This window comes from Sus scrofa, chromosome 6 (assembly GCF_000003025.6).
Source record: "Sus scrofa isolate TJ Tabasco breed Duroc chromosome 6, Sscrofa11.1, whole genome shotgun sequence".
Classification (NCBI taxonomy): domain Eukaryota; kingdom Metazoa; phylum Chordata; class Mammalia; order Artiodactyla; family Suidae; genus Sus; species Sus scrofa.
Genome location: NC_010448.4, coordinates 99,017,645 through 99,034,188, shown reverse-complemented (window position 1 = coordinate 99,034,188; position 16,544 = coordinate 99,017,645). Strand labels below are relative to the sequence as shown.

The 16,544-nt window shown below is 43.2% G+C and overlaps 1 long non-coding RNA gene across 3 annotated transcripts in view; it reads right to left on the bottom strand.

Annotated features, from left to right (window-relative positions):
* The window catches only part of LOC102159707, a 47,011-nt gene extending 30,993 nt beyond the window's left edge, over positions 1-16,018 (bottom strand). Inside the window, exons 1-2 of one of the 3 annotated variants that reach the window (XR_002345005.1) lie at positions 15,235-16,018; positions 13,417-13,511 (exon numbers count right to left, since the gene is read on the bottom strand). This is a non-coding gene — a long non-coding RNA (uncharacterized LOC102159707). The other 2 variants (XR_002345006.1, XR_002345008.1) reach the window with 2 other exon arrangements.

The window sequence follows — 16,544 nt, the reverse complement described above, 5'->3', positions numbered from 1 at the left end:
CTATCAAAAAAAAAAAAAAAAAAGAAAAGAAAGAAGAAAACTATTGTATGAGAGCAATAGATCAGTGGTTCCTCTGGGGAGGGAGGAGCTAGGAATGGTGGGAAAGGATGTGAGGGGACTTTCTGGGGTATGTGACTGTCCTATACCTTGATAGGCTGGAGTCTGGGTTACACAGACTTAGGCAGTTATCAAACTCAACAAAGAAAAACCTCAAAGATAAGAATATCATCTTTACTATAATTTTACCTCAAAAGAAAAAACATAAATGCATCCAAATATGTAAATGTATTGCAGAAGATAAAGGACGCTATTTAAGATAAAAGGATCAATTCAAAAAGAGGCTATTATACTCACCAATATATATGCCCCTGATATAGGAGCACCCAAATACATACAACAAATACTAACAGACATAAAAGGAGAAATAGATGGTAATGCAATAATAGTAGCTTTTAGCCCTCCACTCATATCAATGGACAAATCTTCTAGATAGAAAATCAATAAGGCAACAGAGATCCCAAATGACACAACAGAACAGTTAGACTTGATATTTTCAGGATATTACATTAAAAAAAATCCCATAATATACATTCTTTGCAAGTGCTCATGGAGTATTCTCTAGACTGACAACATACTAGAGCACAAGACTAATCAAATTTAAGAGCATAGAAGTTATTTCAAGCATCTTCTCTGACCACAACTATAAAACTAGAAAGCAACCACAGGAAAAGCAATGAGGAAAAAAAAACTGAATACATGGAGACTAAACAGCATGCTCCCAAAAAAACCAATGGGACAATGAGGAAATCAAAAGGAAAATTAAAAAATACCTTGAGACAAATGACAATGAAAAACAACCATACAAAATCTATGCAATGCCACAAAAGCAGTTCTTAGAGGGAAGTTCATAGCAATCCAGGCCTCAAAAAAACAAGAAAAATCTCAAATAAACAAACTAACCTATTGCCTAAAAGAATTAGAAAAGGAAAAAGAGAACCTAAAGTCAAAAGGAAATAATAAAGATCAGAGAAGAAATAAATAAAACAGAGATTTAAAAAAATAGAAAAAAATCAATACTACCAAGAGCTAGTTCTTTGAAAGGGTAGACAAAATTGACAAGCCTCTAGCCAGGCTCATCAAGAAGAGATCGAACCCAAATAAAATAAATGAAAAAGGAAAAATCACAACTGATGATGCAGAAACAACCCCTGGTAAGAGGATAATAAGAACAATTATATGCCAACAATTGACAACCTAGAAGAAATGGACAACTTTCTAGAAACATACAACCCGCCAAAACTGAATAAAGAAGAAATAGATAATTTGAACAGACCAGTTACTAAAGTGAAACAGAATGTGTAATAAAAACACTCCTACAAACGAAAGTCCAGGACCAGATGGCTTCACAGGTAAATTCTACCAAACATATAAAAAAGAACTTGTACCCATCCTTCTTACAATTGTCAGAGAGGTTAAAGAAGTATTATACTCCCAAAGACATTCTATGAAGCCACTACCAACCTAATACCAAAACCGGACAAAGACACTACCGAAAAAGACAATTACTGGTCAATATCTTTGATGAACACAGATGCAAACATTCTCAGCAAAATTTTAGCCAATTGTATCCATTAACACATAAAAAAAAAATTATACCATGAACAAGTAGGATTTATCCTAAGTTCACAAGGATGGTTCAACATACACAGATCAAGCAACCTCATACACATTAACAAAACCACATGATCATCTCAATAGATGCAGAAAAAGGATTTGACAAAATCCAACACCATTCATGATACAAACTCTTACCAAAGCGGGTATAGAGGGAACATATCTTAACACAATAAAAGCCATTCATGACAAACAGCCAATATAATACACAACGGAGGAAAGCTGAAAGCCATCCTGCTAAAATCTGGAACAAGATAAGGATGAGCACTCTCACCACTTTTATTCAACACAGTACTGGAAGTCCTAGCCACAGCAGTCAAAGAAGGAGGAGGAGGAGGAATAAAAGTTATCCAAATTGGAAGAGGTAAAACTGTCACTATATGCAGATGACATGATACCATATATAGAAAACCCTAAGACTACACAAAAACTATTAGATCTGATAAACAAATTCAGCAAAGTAGCAGGAGACAAGATTAACATGCAGAATTAGTTGTATTCCTGAATACTAACAATGAAATATCAGAAAGGGAATGTAAAAAAACAATACTTTTTAAAACCAAACAACAACAAAAAAACCCAAGGAGGTGAAAAACTTAAATGCTGAGAACTATAAAACATTAATAAAGGAAATTAAAGAGGATTCAAAGAAATGGAAAGAATATCCCATGCTCTTGGATTTTACCCAAAGTAATCTATAGATTTAATGTCATCCCTGTCAAATTACCCATATTCTTCACAGAACTAGACTAATCCAAAAACTTATATGGAACCCCAAAGATCCAGAATTGCCAAAGCAATCCCGGGGCGGGGTGGCGGGGGGGGAACCAAAGTAGGAGGCATAACTCTCTCACACTTCAAACAATACTACTAAGCTACAGTAACCAAAACAGTGGAACTGGCACAAAAACAGACATATAGATCAATGGAACAGAATAGGGAGCCCAGAAATAAACTGACACACCTATAGTCAGTTAATCTTTGACAAAGGAGGCAAGAATATAAAATGGGAAAAAGAGAGTTTCTTTAGCAAGTGGTGCTGGGAAAACTGGACAGCTACGTGTAAATCAATGAAACTACAACATACTCTCACACCATGTACAAAGATAAACCCAAAATGGCTTAAATACTTAAACATAAGCCATGACACCATAAACTCCTAGAAGAGAACATAGGAGTCTTCTTTATGTGACTAAATAGCAGCCATCTTTTCTTAGGTGTCTCCCAAGGCAATATAAATTAAAATAAAAATAAGTCAATGGAACCCATCAAACTTACAAGCTTTTGCACAGAAAAGGAAACTATATATATATATATATATATATATATATATATATATATATATACACACACACACACACACACACACACACACACACACACACATATGAAAAAAGGCAACCTACAGAATGGGAGAAAATATTTGCCAACAATGTATCCAATAAGGGTTTAATCTCCAAAATATACAAAAAGCTCATACAAAAACAACAACAACAAATAGCCCAATCAAAAAATGGGCAAAAGACCTAAATAGACATTTATACAAAGAAGACATACAGATAGCCAGGAGGCACATGAAAAGATGCTCAACATCACTAATTATTAGAGAAATGGAAATCAAAACTACAATGAGAAAAATAATATACAGCAGAAATTCTCACATCCTTGTAAATCAACTATACTTCAATAAAACTAAAAAATTTTTTTAAAATGAGGTACCACCTCACACTGGTCAGAATGGCCATCATTAATAAGTCTACAAATAACAAATGCTGGAAAGGGTGAGGAGAAAAGGGAACCTTCCTACATTGTTGGTGGGAATGAAAATTAATACAACCGCTATGGAAAAACAGAAAACTAAAAATAGAATTACCATATGATCCAGCAGTCCATTCCTGGGCATATATCCAGACAAAATTATAACTCCAAAAGATATATGCACCCCTATGTTCATAGCAGCACTATTCACAATAGCCCAGACATGGTAACAACCTAAATGTCTATTGACAGATGAATGGATTAAGAAGATGTGGTACATATACACAATGGAATACTATTCAGCCATAAAAAGAAGGGAACAAAGCCATTTACAGCAACATGGATGCAACTAGAGAGCATCATACTAAGTGAAGTCAGAAACACAAAGACAGGAAGTTCCTGTTGTGGCTCAGTGGTAATGAACCTGACTAGGATCCACGTGGACATGGGTTTGATTTCTGGCCTCACTCAGTGGGTTAAGAATCCGGCATTGGAGTTCCCGTCGTGGCGCAGTGGTTAACGAACCCGACTAGGAACCATGAGGTTGCGGGTTCGATCCCTGGCCTTGCTCAGTGGGTTAACGATCCGGCGTTGCCGTGAGCTGTGGTGTAGGTCGCAGACGTGGCTCGGATCCAGCGTTGCTGTGGCTCTGGCGTAGGCTGGTGGCTATAGCTCCGATTCAACCCCTAGCCTGGGAACCTCCATATGCTGCGAGAGCGGCCCAAGAAAAATGGCAAAAAGACAAAAAAAAAAGAAAAAAGAAGAATCCAGCATTGCTTTGAGCTGTGGTGTAGGTCACAGACCCAGCTCAGATTTGGCATTGCTGTGGCTGTGGCATAGGCCAGCAACTAAAGCTCCAATTCAACCCCTAGCCCAGGAAACTCCGTATATCGCAGGTTTGGCCCTAAAAAGACCAAAAAAAAAAAAAAATAGAGAAAGACAAATAAATACCATGATATCACTTATATGTGGAATCTAAAATATGTCACAGAAGAACCTAACTACAGAACAAAAACAGATTCACAGACGTAAAGAACAGACTTGTTGTTGCCAAGGGGGAGAAGGAAGGAAGTGGAATAGACTGGGGGTTTTAGGTTAGTGGATGCAAACTATTACATTTAGAATGGATAAATAACAAGGTCCTATTGTATAGCACAGGGAACTATATCCAGTCTCCTGGGATAGGCCATAATGGAAAATAATATAAAAAGTACATATATGTATAACTGAGTCACTTTGCTGTACAGCAGAAATTAGGACATTGTAAATGAACTTTTTTTTGGCCACACCTGCAGCGTATGAAAATTCCCAGGCCAAGGATCAAATCCCAGCCACAGCTTTGACCTACGCCACATCTGTAGCAATGCCAGATCCTTAACCACTGCTCTGGGCTGGGGATGGAACCCATTCCTCCGCAGTGACCTGAGGTGCTGCAGTTGGATCCTTAATGCAGTGCAGCACAACAGAAACTCCATAAACAACTATAATTTAAAAATTTTTTTCAAACTGAAAAAAAAAGTACTGATAGATGGGAAGAGGGATGATTAATAGATGAATATGGGGGAAAATAAGGATGCTAAAATATTAATACCAAAGTCTAGGTGAATGATAGATGAGTGGGCACTAAAATTCCTTTTCCTTGTGTCTAAACATCTCATAAAGTAAATTGATGGGGAAATGTTTGTCAAATGAGTCAGATGAGACGCTCGTCTCAGAGAGGCCAGGATACTAGGGCAGAGAGACTCAAGCACCTGGGTTACAGGATAGGACCAGTTAAATAAACATGGGATAATAGCAATGGTGGCCATTATTTATCAAATACTGCATGAGGCCCTGAACCCAGAGCTTCTCAAAGCTCTGCTCCTGTGAGCCTCCCAACAAGCCCATTTGACAGCCTAGATACTAAAGCTTAGAGGATGTCTGTAACTCATCGAAGTCCGACCCTACAGCTGGTTAGGAGCTGAGCCGTGGCTGGAGCTCTGCCAGTCAGGTCCAAGGGCTCATCCACCACAAAATCCACCTCCTACCTGCAGAGGAAGATGGTACCTGCTTACTGAGGCCAACGTTCAAGGTCAGAGCACAGCTGCCAGCGAAGATGACATGAGAAGACATGAAGTGCTTTTGATTTCTTCTGATTAGGCAAATGATGGCCTCTGGAGGCTAGGAATGGGCTGATGGCCTGAGGTCTCCAAATGGCCCAGGCCTATCTTTTCCTGGCCTCTTGCTTCTTCATTCATAAGACTATAGTGCTGGCCAAGTGGGGTCTGGAGCAGAATTCACAGAGGACAAAATTGCATTTTTTTTTTTTGAAACTGAAATTATCTTCACAAAGTTTGGCAAAGCACACAAGAGAGCTGGCCCAAAATGGCAGCCCGGAAGAGAAAGAAAGCGACCACAACCTTTTAAAACACTCAATAGTTGGCAAGTCTTCAATTTCTAATGCAGGAGGATGATAAATTATTCAAATGAAATCCTGGCTCCCACTCACGTAGACAAGAATATTGATTCTCCCATTACTAACCTACAGAGGCCTTCACTATGTCTGTGAAATGGAGGAGCACAGCATTTCTGCTTCAGATTTTTTACCCCTTCCTTTCCCTGGATGTCATTTGCTCTTCCCCAGGACTCAGTAATGAACTGTTCTGCTAGTCACTGCCAAAAACAATGTAAAGTCCCATTATCTGCATACATTCCCCTATTGTGCTCAGGATTTTAGGTAATGAAGGATTGATTCAGAATTCCCGTCCCCCCATAGGCCCACAATTCCTTTATCCAACATATAGACCAGTGCTTTTTAAACTTTGATGTGCAGAGGAATTCCCAGGATTTATTAAAATGCAGAGTATGATTCACCAAGTCTGATTCACAGGATGGTGGGCCTTCTTAACAAGCTCCCAGGTGATGCCAGTGCTGCTGGTCATGGATCAGTCTTTAGGTGGAAAGACACCAGAATGGCCATAAAAACCAGGCATCAGTATCCAGAATCCCCCTCATGGAGTCTAACCTGCATTTGACACCAGTATCACATCCCAGCTCAACACACTTCATTGGAAATGCCAGTGGCACATGAAAACATAACCAACATCATTAACCATCAGAGAAATGCAAATCAAAGCTGCAGTGTGCTATCACACCTGTCAGAAGAGCTGTCATCAAAAAGTCTACAAATAACAAATGTTGGTGAGGATAGAGAGAAAAGGGAACCCTGCTACACTGTTGGTGAGAATGTAAATTTGTGCAACCACTGTGGAAAACAGTATGGAACTTTCTCAAAAAACTCGAAACAAAACTATCAAATGACCCAGCAATTCCACTTCTATGTATATATCTGAAAAAAATCTCACTCATTCAAAAAGATATATGCACCCCAGTGTTCACAGCAGCATTATTTGCCACTGCCAAGACCTGGAAACAACCTCAGTGCCCATCAACAGATGTATAAAGAAGAGGTGTATATATACACAATGGACTATTACTCAGCCATAAAAAGGAACAAAATGTTGCCATTTGTAGCAACATGGACAGGCTTAGAGAACATTATGCTAAGTGAAGTAAATCAGACAGAGGAAGGCAAATACTGTATAATATCACTTATATGTGCTATCTATAAATGCAACAAACGAGTGAATAAAACAAAAAAGCAGCAGACTTACAGGCACAGAGAAGAAATTAATGGTTATGAGGTGGGGCAATCTAGGGGCTAGAGAGTATGAGATACAAAATAATGGGTGTAAGGAATTCCTGCTGTGGCTAAGTGGGTTACGAACCCAAATAGTATCCATGAGGATGTGGGTTCGATCCCTGGCCTCACTCAGTGGGTGAAGGATCTGGCATTGCCATGAGCCATGGTGTAGATCGCAGATGTAGCTCAGATCCCACATTGCTGTGGTTGTGGTGGAGGCTGGCAGCTGCAGCTCTTATTTGACCTCCTAGCCCAGGAATTTCCATATGCTATGCTGTGGGTGCAGCCCTAAAAAGCAAACAAAACAAAAAACTAATGGGTGTAAGATAGGATCAAGGATATCTGTGTTGTACAACATGGGAAATATAGCCAATGTTTTGTAATGACTATAAATGGAAAGTAACCTTTAATATTTTTTTGTTATAGTTGATTTACGGTGTTGCGCCAATTTCTGCTATATAGGAAAGTAACCTTTAAAACTGTATACAAATAAAAGATTTAAAAATAATAAACTACAATTAAAAAACCCTCAGTAGCTCACCAGAAAATCCATACTCTTGCCTGACATTCAAGACCCTCTGCAAATTGATCCTACTTGTGCCTCTGCTTCCTGTCTTTTCCATTGCTCCTTCTCATTATCTACATCTCAACCAAATGGAACTATTTGCAGCTTCCAAGATATTCTCTCACTCCGACTTTATCCTGCTGTTTCTTCTACACAGAATGTTCCTGCCACACTCCTTCCAAGTCCAGCTCAAATGCTGCCTCCTCCATGAAGCCCAAGACAATTCTTCCAGTGAGAAGTCATCCTCCTTCCTCTGACCTCTGAGGCCACTTTGCACCTACCTCTCTTAGGGAGAGAATTACTAGCTGTCTTGTAGAGTGACTTGTGGGGATCATGTCTTTAAACTGGTCTATACAATTATCTGTTCTCTACTTCTTTAAGGCAAGTTCTTGTTTGCTTTATGCTCATAGCTTATACATGAAATTGAGCAGGGCCCTATGGGGCTCCTAGGCACACAAGCCTTTCTGTGTCCCCCATTTCTTGTTTTTAGGAAATAGGATTCATTCTGCCTCCATTACCTTCCAAAGGGCAGGTTCAAACAGTTGCTCATCAGGGACGGGAGGAAATGCAGAGATAAGGAAGCAGCAGTCAAACAATAGTGCATCCACACAAAACTACTCAATCTGATAAAATAATTCAGTAAAGCAGCAGGAAACAAGATTAACATCTCAGCAATCTGTTGCATTTTTGTATACTAACAATGAAATATCAAACAGGGAATCTAAAAAAACATACCTTTTAAAATCACTTAAGGAGGTCCCTTTGTGGCCCAATGGTTAATGAACCCAACTAGGATCCATGAGGATGTTGGTTCAATCCCTGGCTCGCTCAGTGGGTTAAGGATCTGGCACTGCTGTGAGATGTAGTGTGGGTCACAGATGCAGCTTGGATCCTGTGTTGCTGTGGCATAGGCCAGCAGCTGCAGCTCCGATTCGACCCCTAGCCTGGGAACTTCCATATGCTACAGGTACAGTCCTAAAAAGCAAAAAAAGATAAAAAAAATAAAATCACTTAAAAAATACTCCAGGGATTTCATGTTGTGGCACAAGAGAAATTATTGTGACTAGTATCCATGAGGATTCAGGTTTGATCCTGGCCTCAATCAGTGGGTTAAGGATCTAGCATTGCTGTGAGCTGCAGTGTAGGTCACAGATGCTCCTCGATCCCATGTTGCTATGGCTGTGGTATAGGTGGGCAGCTGTTGCTCCAATTCTACCCCCAGCCCGGGAACTTCCATATGCCACACCTGTTGCCCTAAAAAGCAAAAAACAAAAAAACTCCGAAGCAATCTACAGATTTAATGCCATTCCCATAAAATTACCCATGACATTTTTCACAGAACTAGAATAATCCAAAAGTTTATATGGAGCCATAAAAGATCCAGAATTGCCAGAGCAATCCTGGGTGGAGGTGGGGGGGGGGACCAACAAAGCCAGAAGTATAACCCTCCCAGACTTGAGACAATACTACAAAGCTACAGTAATCAAAATAGTGTGGTACTGGCACAAAAACAGAGAACAGAATAGAGAACCCAAAAACAAACCCACATGCCTATGGTCAATTAATCTTCAACAAAAAAGGTAAGCATATAAAATGGGAAGAAGACACTCTCTTCGGCAAGTGGAAAATTGGACAGCTATGCATAAAGCAGTGAAACTAGAACACGCCCTCACACCATGCATAAAAATAAACTCAAAATGACTTAAAGACTTAAATATAAGATATGACACCATAAAACTTCTGGATGAGAACATATGCAAAACATTCTCTGACATAAATTGCAGCAATGCTACTTAGCTCTCCCAAAACAATAGAAATAAAAATAAACAAATAGGACCTAATCAAACTTACAAGCTATTGCACAGCAAAAGAAACCATTTAAAAACAAAAAACAAAAAACAAAAGAGGAGTTCCCATCATGTTCAGTGGTTAACAAACCCAACTAGTATCCATGAGGATACTGGTTCAATCCCTGGCCTCGCTCAGTGGGTTAAGGATCCGGCATTGCCATTAGCTGTCATGTTGGTCACAGATGCAGCTAGGATCTCGAGTTGCTGTAGCTGTGGTGTGGGCCAGCAGCTACAGCTCTGATTCAACCCCTGGCCTAGGAACCTCCATATGCCTCAGGTGAAGACCCAAAAACAACCAAAAAAAAAAAAGACAACCTACAGAATAGAGAAAATATTTGCAAACAATGCAACCAAAACGGGATTAATCTCCAAAATATACAAACAACTCATACAACTCAATAACAAAAACACAAAAAACCCAATCAAAAATGGGCAAAAGACCTAAATAGATATTTCTACAAAGAAGACATATGCATGGCCAGTAGGTACACAAAAAGATGCTCAACATCACTAATTACTAGAGAAATGCAAATTAAAACTACAATGAGATACCACCTCACACCAGTCAGAATGGCCATTAAAAAGTTTACAGGAGTTCCCGTCGTGGCGCAGTGGTTAACGAATCTGACTAGGAACCATGAGTTGTGGGTTCGATCCCTGCCCTTGCTCAGTGGGTTAACAATCTGGCGTTGCCGTGAGCTGTGGGGTAGGTTGCAGACGCGGCTCTGATCCCGCGTTGCTGTGGCTCTGGCATAGGCCGGTGGCTACGGCTCCAATCCAACCCCTAGCCTGGGAACCTCCATATGCCGCGGGAGTGGCCCAAGAAATAGCAAAAAGACAAAAAAAAAACACAAGTTTACAAATAACGAATGCTGGAGAGAGTGTGGAGAAAAGGGAACCTTCTTACATTGCTAGTGGGAGTGTAGGTTGGTACATCCGCTATGGGAAAACAGTATGAAATTTCCTCAGAAAACCAAAGATAGAATTACCATATGATCTAGCAATCCACTCCTAGGCATATATCCAGATAAAACTATAATTCAAAAACATACACGCACCCCTATGTTCACAGCAGCACTATTCACAACAGCCAAGACATGGACACAATCTAAATGTCCATCAACAGATAAATGGATTAAGATGTAGGTATGTGTGTGTGTATATATATATACACATATCCATACAATGGAATACTACTCAGACATAAAAAATGAAATAGTGCCATTTGCAGCAACATGGATGTGACTAGAGATCATACTAAGTGAAGTCAGTCTAAAAGAGAAAGACAAATACCATAGGATGTTCATGTGGAATCTAAAATATGGCACAAATGAACCTATCTATAAAACAGAAACAGACTCACAGACATAGAGAACAGCCTTTGGTTGCCAAGGAGGAGGGAAGAGGGACTGGAGTGGGCTGGAAGCTTGGGATTAGTGGATGTAAACTATTACAATTAGAATGGATAAGCCATGAGGTCCTGCTGTATAGCAGAGGGAACTATATCCAATCTCCTGAGATAGACCATAATGGAAAAGAATTTAAAATATATATATATACATGCATAACTGAGTCACTTTGCTGTACAGCAGAAATTGGCATTGTAAATCAACTATAATTTAAAAATAAAGGTTAAAAAAATAGCGGAGCTTCAAGGAATACACATGATGTAAGTACCCTACACACCTAAAAGATTATATTCCTTATGCTGCTTGTTTTTTGTTTGTTTTGCTTTTTAGGGCCGTACCTGTGGCATATATAGGTTCCCAGCTAGGGGTGTAATCGGAGCTATAGCTGCTGGCCTATGCCACAGCCACATGGGATCCAAGCTGCATCTTTGACCTACACCACAGCTCACGGCAACACCGGATCCTTAAGCCACTGAGCTAGGCCATGGATCAAACCCACTGTGCCACGACGGGAACTCCATTCCTTATGTTTTTATTTTATTTTATTTTTTTTGTCTTTTTTTTTTGCTATTTCTTTGGGCCGCTCCCGCGGCACATGGAGGTTCCCAGGCTAGGGGTCGAATCAGAGCTGTAGCCACTGGCCTACGCTAGAGCCACAGCAACGCTGGATCCGAGCCGCGTCTGCAACCTACACCACAGCTCACGGCAACGCTGGATCGTTAACCCACTGAGCAAGGGCAGGGACTGAACCCACAACCTCATGGTTCCTAGTCGCATTCATTAATCACTGCGCCACAACGGGAACTCCTCCTTATGTTTTTAAATAAAGCAATAGCTTTAAATTGAATAGCTTGGGGCCCTTCCTTATGCTTCCCTCCCTTGATTGCACCTAATACAATCACCTGTGAGCTAAGGGTTATGCATCCTGAGCACAATTGCTTTGAGTTAAAGAGTACACTAAGCACCTGACGTTTTTCAGGAATTTCCTAGTTTGCTCTAATCTCTGTTCAATATGCCCTTTTCAAAAGCACTGTTATTCCAGAAAAGTCAAGATGTGATAATGTAGAAGACCACCACCGGGATCAGCTGAGATCTGACACCAGCTTCAATGACTAACATTCCCCCAAAGAAGAATGCATGTCTACCCCAACCCTGATTCTTATTTGAAACCCTGTTTTTCTTTTAGCCTATAAAACTCCCCGCAGTTTTTCTCCAATGGAGGGCACAGTTTTTAAGGCATTAGCCTGCTATGACCTCCTTCGCTTTGCAGAGCAATAAAAGCTACTGTTTTCTCTCTGGTCCAAAACTTTGTCTCCGTGTTTCTATTTGGCACTGGTGGACAGAGGCTGAGTTTGGGCAACACAGACATCTAGCACAATGGTCTGTACACTTGGACATAATTGTATCTGTATTTTATTGGGGTATAATTTCATCAGTAAAATGCATATAACTTAAATGTATTTTCATCGAGTTTTACACCCAGGGAACCACCACCAACATTCCCATCAGCCCGCAATGTTGCCCTGTTCCCTTCCCAGTCAATCCCTACCAAAAGCCCACCCCTACTCAGAGTAAAAGTGCTCACATTTCACCACCCTAGATCTGTTCTTTTCTTGAACTTTATTATAAATGAGATCTCAACATATGTACTCTTCCGTCTGCCTTCCTTCATTCAACATAACATTTTTGAGATTCAACCATGTTGCCACACATGAGAAACAGCCCTTTAAAGAATCCACTGATGGTGGGAATGGATGCTTTACTGGGTCACACTAGGTTGGGGACTTCCCTGAGCCCATTGCATTCGGACTCTCTGGGCTTGCTCCCTGCCAACTATCAGGTTGGTCACACATCACAGAACTCCCCTGAAGCCCCTCACATTGCCTCTGTGTCTCCCAGCCACCTGAGCAAGGACACAGCTCCAAGGTTCTGTGCTGCCAGGCAGGGCCTCCAACTGATGGGAAGAAATAGCATCTCTACTGTTTCTTTGCATATCTGTTTCTCTGGAAGCTCAGCTAGAGTTATCTGTCCAGTGGCCTTTGGACCCATGTCCTGCTATGAGTTTGGGCAACACAGACATCTAGCACAATGGTCTGTACACTTGGACATAATTGTATGTCCCACCATGGTCTTATTCTCAAGCCTGTATCAACTCTGCCATCATCTATGTCAGAACCGCCAACTCAGGCCTTTATGCAACAAGGTGAGAACAAGGCCCAGCCTGGACAGGCCCTAAACTGCCACTCCAGAAAGGAGACCTAGCTTGCACCCCCAACACCATGATGTCTGGCTGAAACATGAAGGAGGGAGCAAGCATCACCCCAAGGAATTATCTTTATGGGAAGAACCAGGAAAGGAAGCCTGAGGCTCAGGTGTATCACCTGGACTTTTAAAAATTACGCTAAAACACACCGTCTTTGTCAGCTCAGGCACCATAACAAATATACCACAGACAGGGCCCTTAAACCAGACACTTACTTCTCACAGTTCTGGAGGCTGGACGTCCAGGATCAAGGTGGAGCAGACCCGGTGTCCTGTGAGGCTCTTGTCCTCGTCTTCCTGCTGAGCCTCACCTGGTGAAGAGCAGAGAGGCAGCTCACTCTCCTGCTTCTTTCAAGGGCACTAATCCGATCACCAGCTCCTCACCCTCTTCACTTAATTACCTTCCAAAGCCCCATCCCCAAATACCACCTCATCTCATTAGGAATTAGGGTTTCAACATGTAAACTTGCAGTGGGGGTCCTCAAACATTCACTCCTCAAACATAACATAAAGCTCCATGGCACTTTGCGCTTTCCGAGAGGACTTTGCTGACTGCTCTTCCAGGACACAGACAGCTAATTGTACAGGGCACTCCTTAGCCCTGCAGACTGTGGAGTAGGTAGGATCTCCAGTCTCCAAGAACTAAGGCCCCGAGAGGGCGAGGGTTGCCCAAGGCATGTGCAAAGCTTGGCTTTAAGCCCTGTCTGCCTGCCCTGGGCTGGTCCCTGCTGCTCTGTCACCCTGCCTTTCTGCTACTCCTTGAAGGTGAATCTAATGCCTCTGATCTCTTATAGCCATCAAAGAGCTTAGGGTCTGACCACAAAGTCCTTGGTCTCATCACAACAGTTAGGGAAAGGGAGCCAGGACGGGGATGCTGGCTTTCCCACTCCTGCCAGGGGGCCTGCCAGCACTGGGGTCCCCACCCATCTGCACTTGCCTGTGCTATGTGACTCAAGATCTGCAGGATATGAAGAAGGCCCATGCAAAAATATTTTCCATCCCAGGGTTGTTACGAACCTCGAATGCCTCCCAATCCTCCTTCAAGTGCAAACATTTTAATTAATAAAAGGGAAGACATCTGGAGCCATTATCTCCCATTCACACCACAGCCATTTTGCCTCCTGAATTACCCAGCCCAGCACCAAGCCTGCTGAGATGGCCCCAGGCTGACTATGCAGAAAGAAGAGAAAAAAACGAGGGGGGTGAACTGTAGTTTGGAATTCCACCCAAGAGCAGGCGCCCAAATGAGGCACTGTGGTGTACCGTGGCTTCATGGATGGGGTGGAGAAAGCAGAAAGCAGCAAAGAGAAGATTTACCTGCATGAGATGTCGCTGGGCATTAGTATGGGGGGCGTTAAGAAGACGAGCCTTGGAGTCAGGCAGGACAGAGCTGGCCACCAACTGGGGGCCCCAGGGGAAGTTGCTCAAGTTCTCAGGATCTGTGCTCCCACTGACCCGGAACTGGAGATTTCAGCTCCTCCCCTGCAAACCTCCTCCTGGAGCCGCTGTCTGTCCATCGTGCAGGCAGAGCCTCCAGCAGAGAGAGGGTGCGGACAGCTGGTGGGGGAATGGCCCCTCATGAACTTCCGGAAGGCTCCGTCGGGATGCCTGGTGACTGCGCAAGGAGGACAGACATGTGCCTGGCCTCCCCACCTGCCCCAAAGTGGACGTAGGTAGATGGAAGGGCCCACCTCCCAGCGGAAACAGTCGTGACCTCTCACGTGGAAACTACTCTTAGGATTTGTTGGGTTCGGCTTCTGACCAGAACCGGGGGCAGTAGCCGGTCAGCCCGGGAACATCAGGACGCTGGCGGCACTAAGGGCCGACCCTCCCTGGGAACAGAGCCCCCTTAGGAGTCAGTTGTGACCATTGACTAGTGGACACCTTGTGCTAAACCAAGACAAAGGGACACAGAATCCAGAAGAGACGGGGTGACTTCAGGGTCTGCAGTGGCCATTCAGGTTGTCACAGGCAAAGTCTGTTAACAACCCTGGGGGAGAAAAATAGGATCTGGCTCATTAAATAAAATCTAACCTCGTTTTCTCTGTGCTGAGCCTACTTCTGCCAGTTCACAGGGCGCCACGAGCGGAGGACTTGCGCCGGACCCTCAGGCCAGGGTCTTGGTGCAAAACGGCTGCTGATGCGTCAGCTCAGGGCCGTGTGCAGAAGCTCCGCCCACCAGGTCTCAGCTCAAGATGGCGCGGGCCCTGTGATCTGGTGTGTGAGCGGCAGCTGCACCTCTGCTGAAGAACCTCCCACCACCACCCTGACCTTGTGGAGGGTGTGTGCACTAGAGTGATCTCATCACAGATAAAGCTTTCCTGTTTCTGACCTGAACTTAAGCAACACCAGGCAGGAGGACCCTTATTGGGTCCGGAGTGGGGAGGGTCAGTCATAAGATCCCAGATTGAATTTCAGAAGGGACATGGCTCAGGAGAGACCAGGATGTCCTGGAGAAAGAGTGGCCCAACTCCTGCCTTAGAATCCAAGAGCATCCAGGGCCTGTCTGGCAAGCAGGTTCCAAAGGTCTGGGAACCCTCCAGTGTGGGCTCTGGTAAAGGGGGTAGAAGAAACCCTTGCCAGGCAGTGGTCTGGCACACAGGTGGGGGCAGGGTGGCCCCTTTGGTTGGGAACCTGGGCCCACAGTCCATCAGTCCAAGTCGAGAAGTTAATCTGCAGGGAAACCAGACAACAATCTAAGAACCAAAGGGCTCCAGTCACCCAGAAGCCAGACACAGGGAGTAGAAAGGCCAAAGCCACGCTGAGGTCAGAAGGCCAAAGTTTCCCTGGAGAAGAGCAGGACAGACATAGACCAGGAGTGGTTTTGGAATCCACAAGCCAGGGCCCCCACCTGTGGTTCATAGTGGAGCCACACTAGGTGCCTTTTAACTGGGGCGAGTCAAACCTCTTGCATCTGCAGAGCAAGAAAAAACGTTCTGGGCCAGCACCACACCTGCTCACCTGGGGGGCAGGTGTCTTGGGATGAGCAGTGAGTGGGGGCAAGGGCCCTGCTGTTTCGCAGACACCTCTGCATCTGGGCAGCACACATCCTGTGCATCATGCCACAGGGGAAGTGATTTTGTTGATATAGACCTAAATTTTTATTTTAAAATGGCCTGTAAAGGCAGACCAACCACTGCATCTGATGCTCAGTACCCTTCCTCACCCCAAAGCAGCCCATTCCAACACAGGAGGGGAAACCAGCTGTGATCTACTCCCTCAGAGGTGTCACTCAGTGTAATCTTGGGGTGATACAGGGATTTTTCAGGCTAATTTTTAACTGGGTAAGTTTTACCACATGCACTCACAGACAACCTGAAGTCCACTCTACCTTCGGTTCCTGT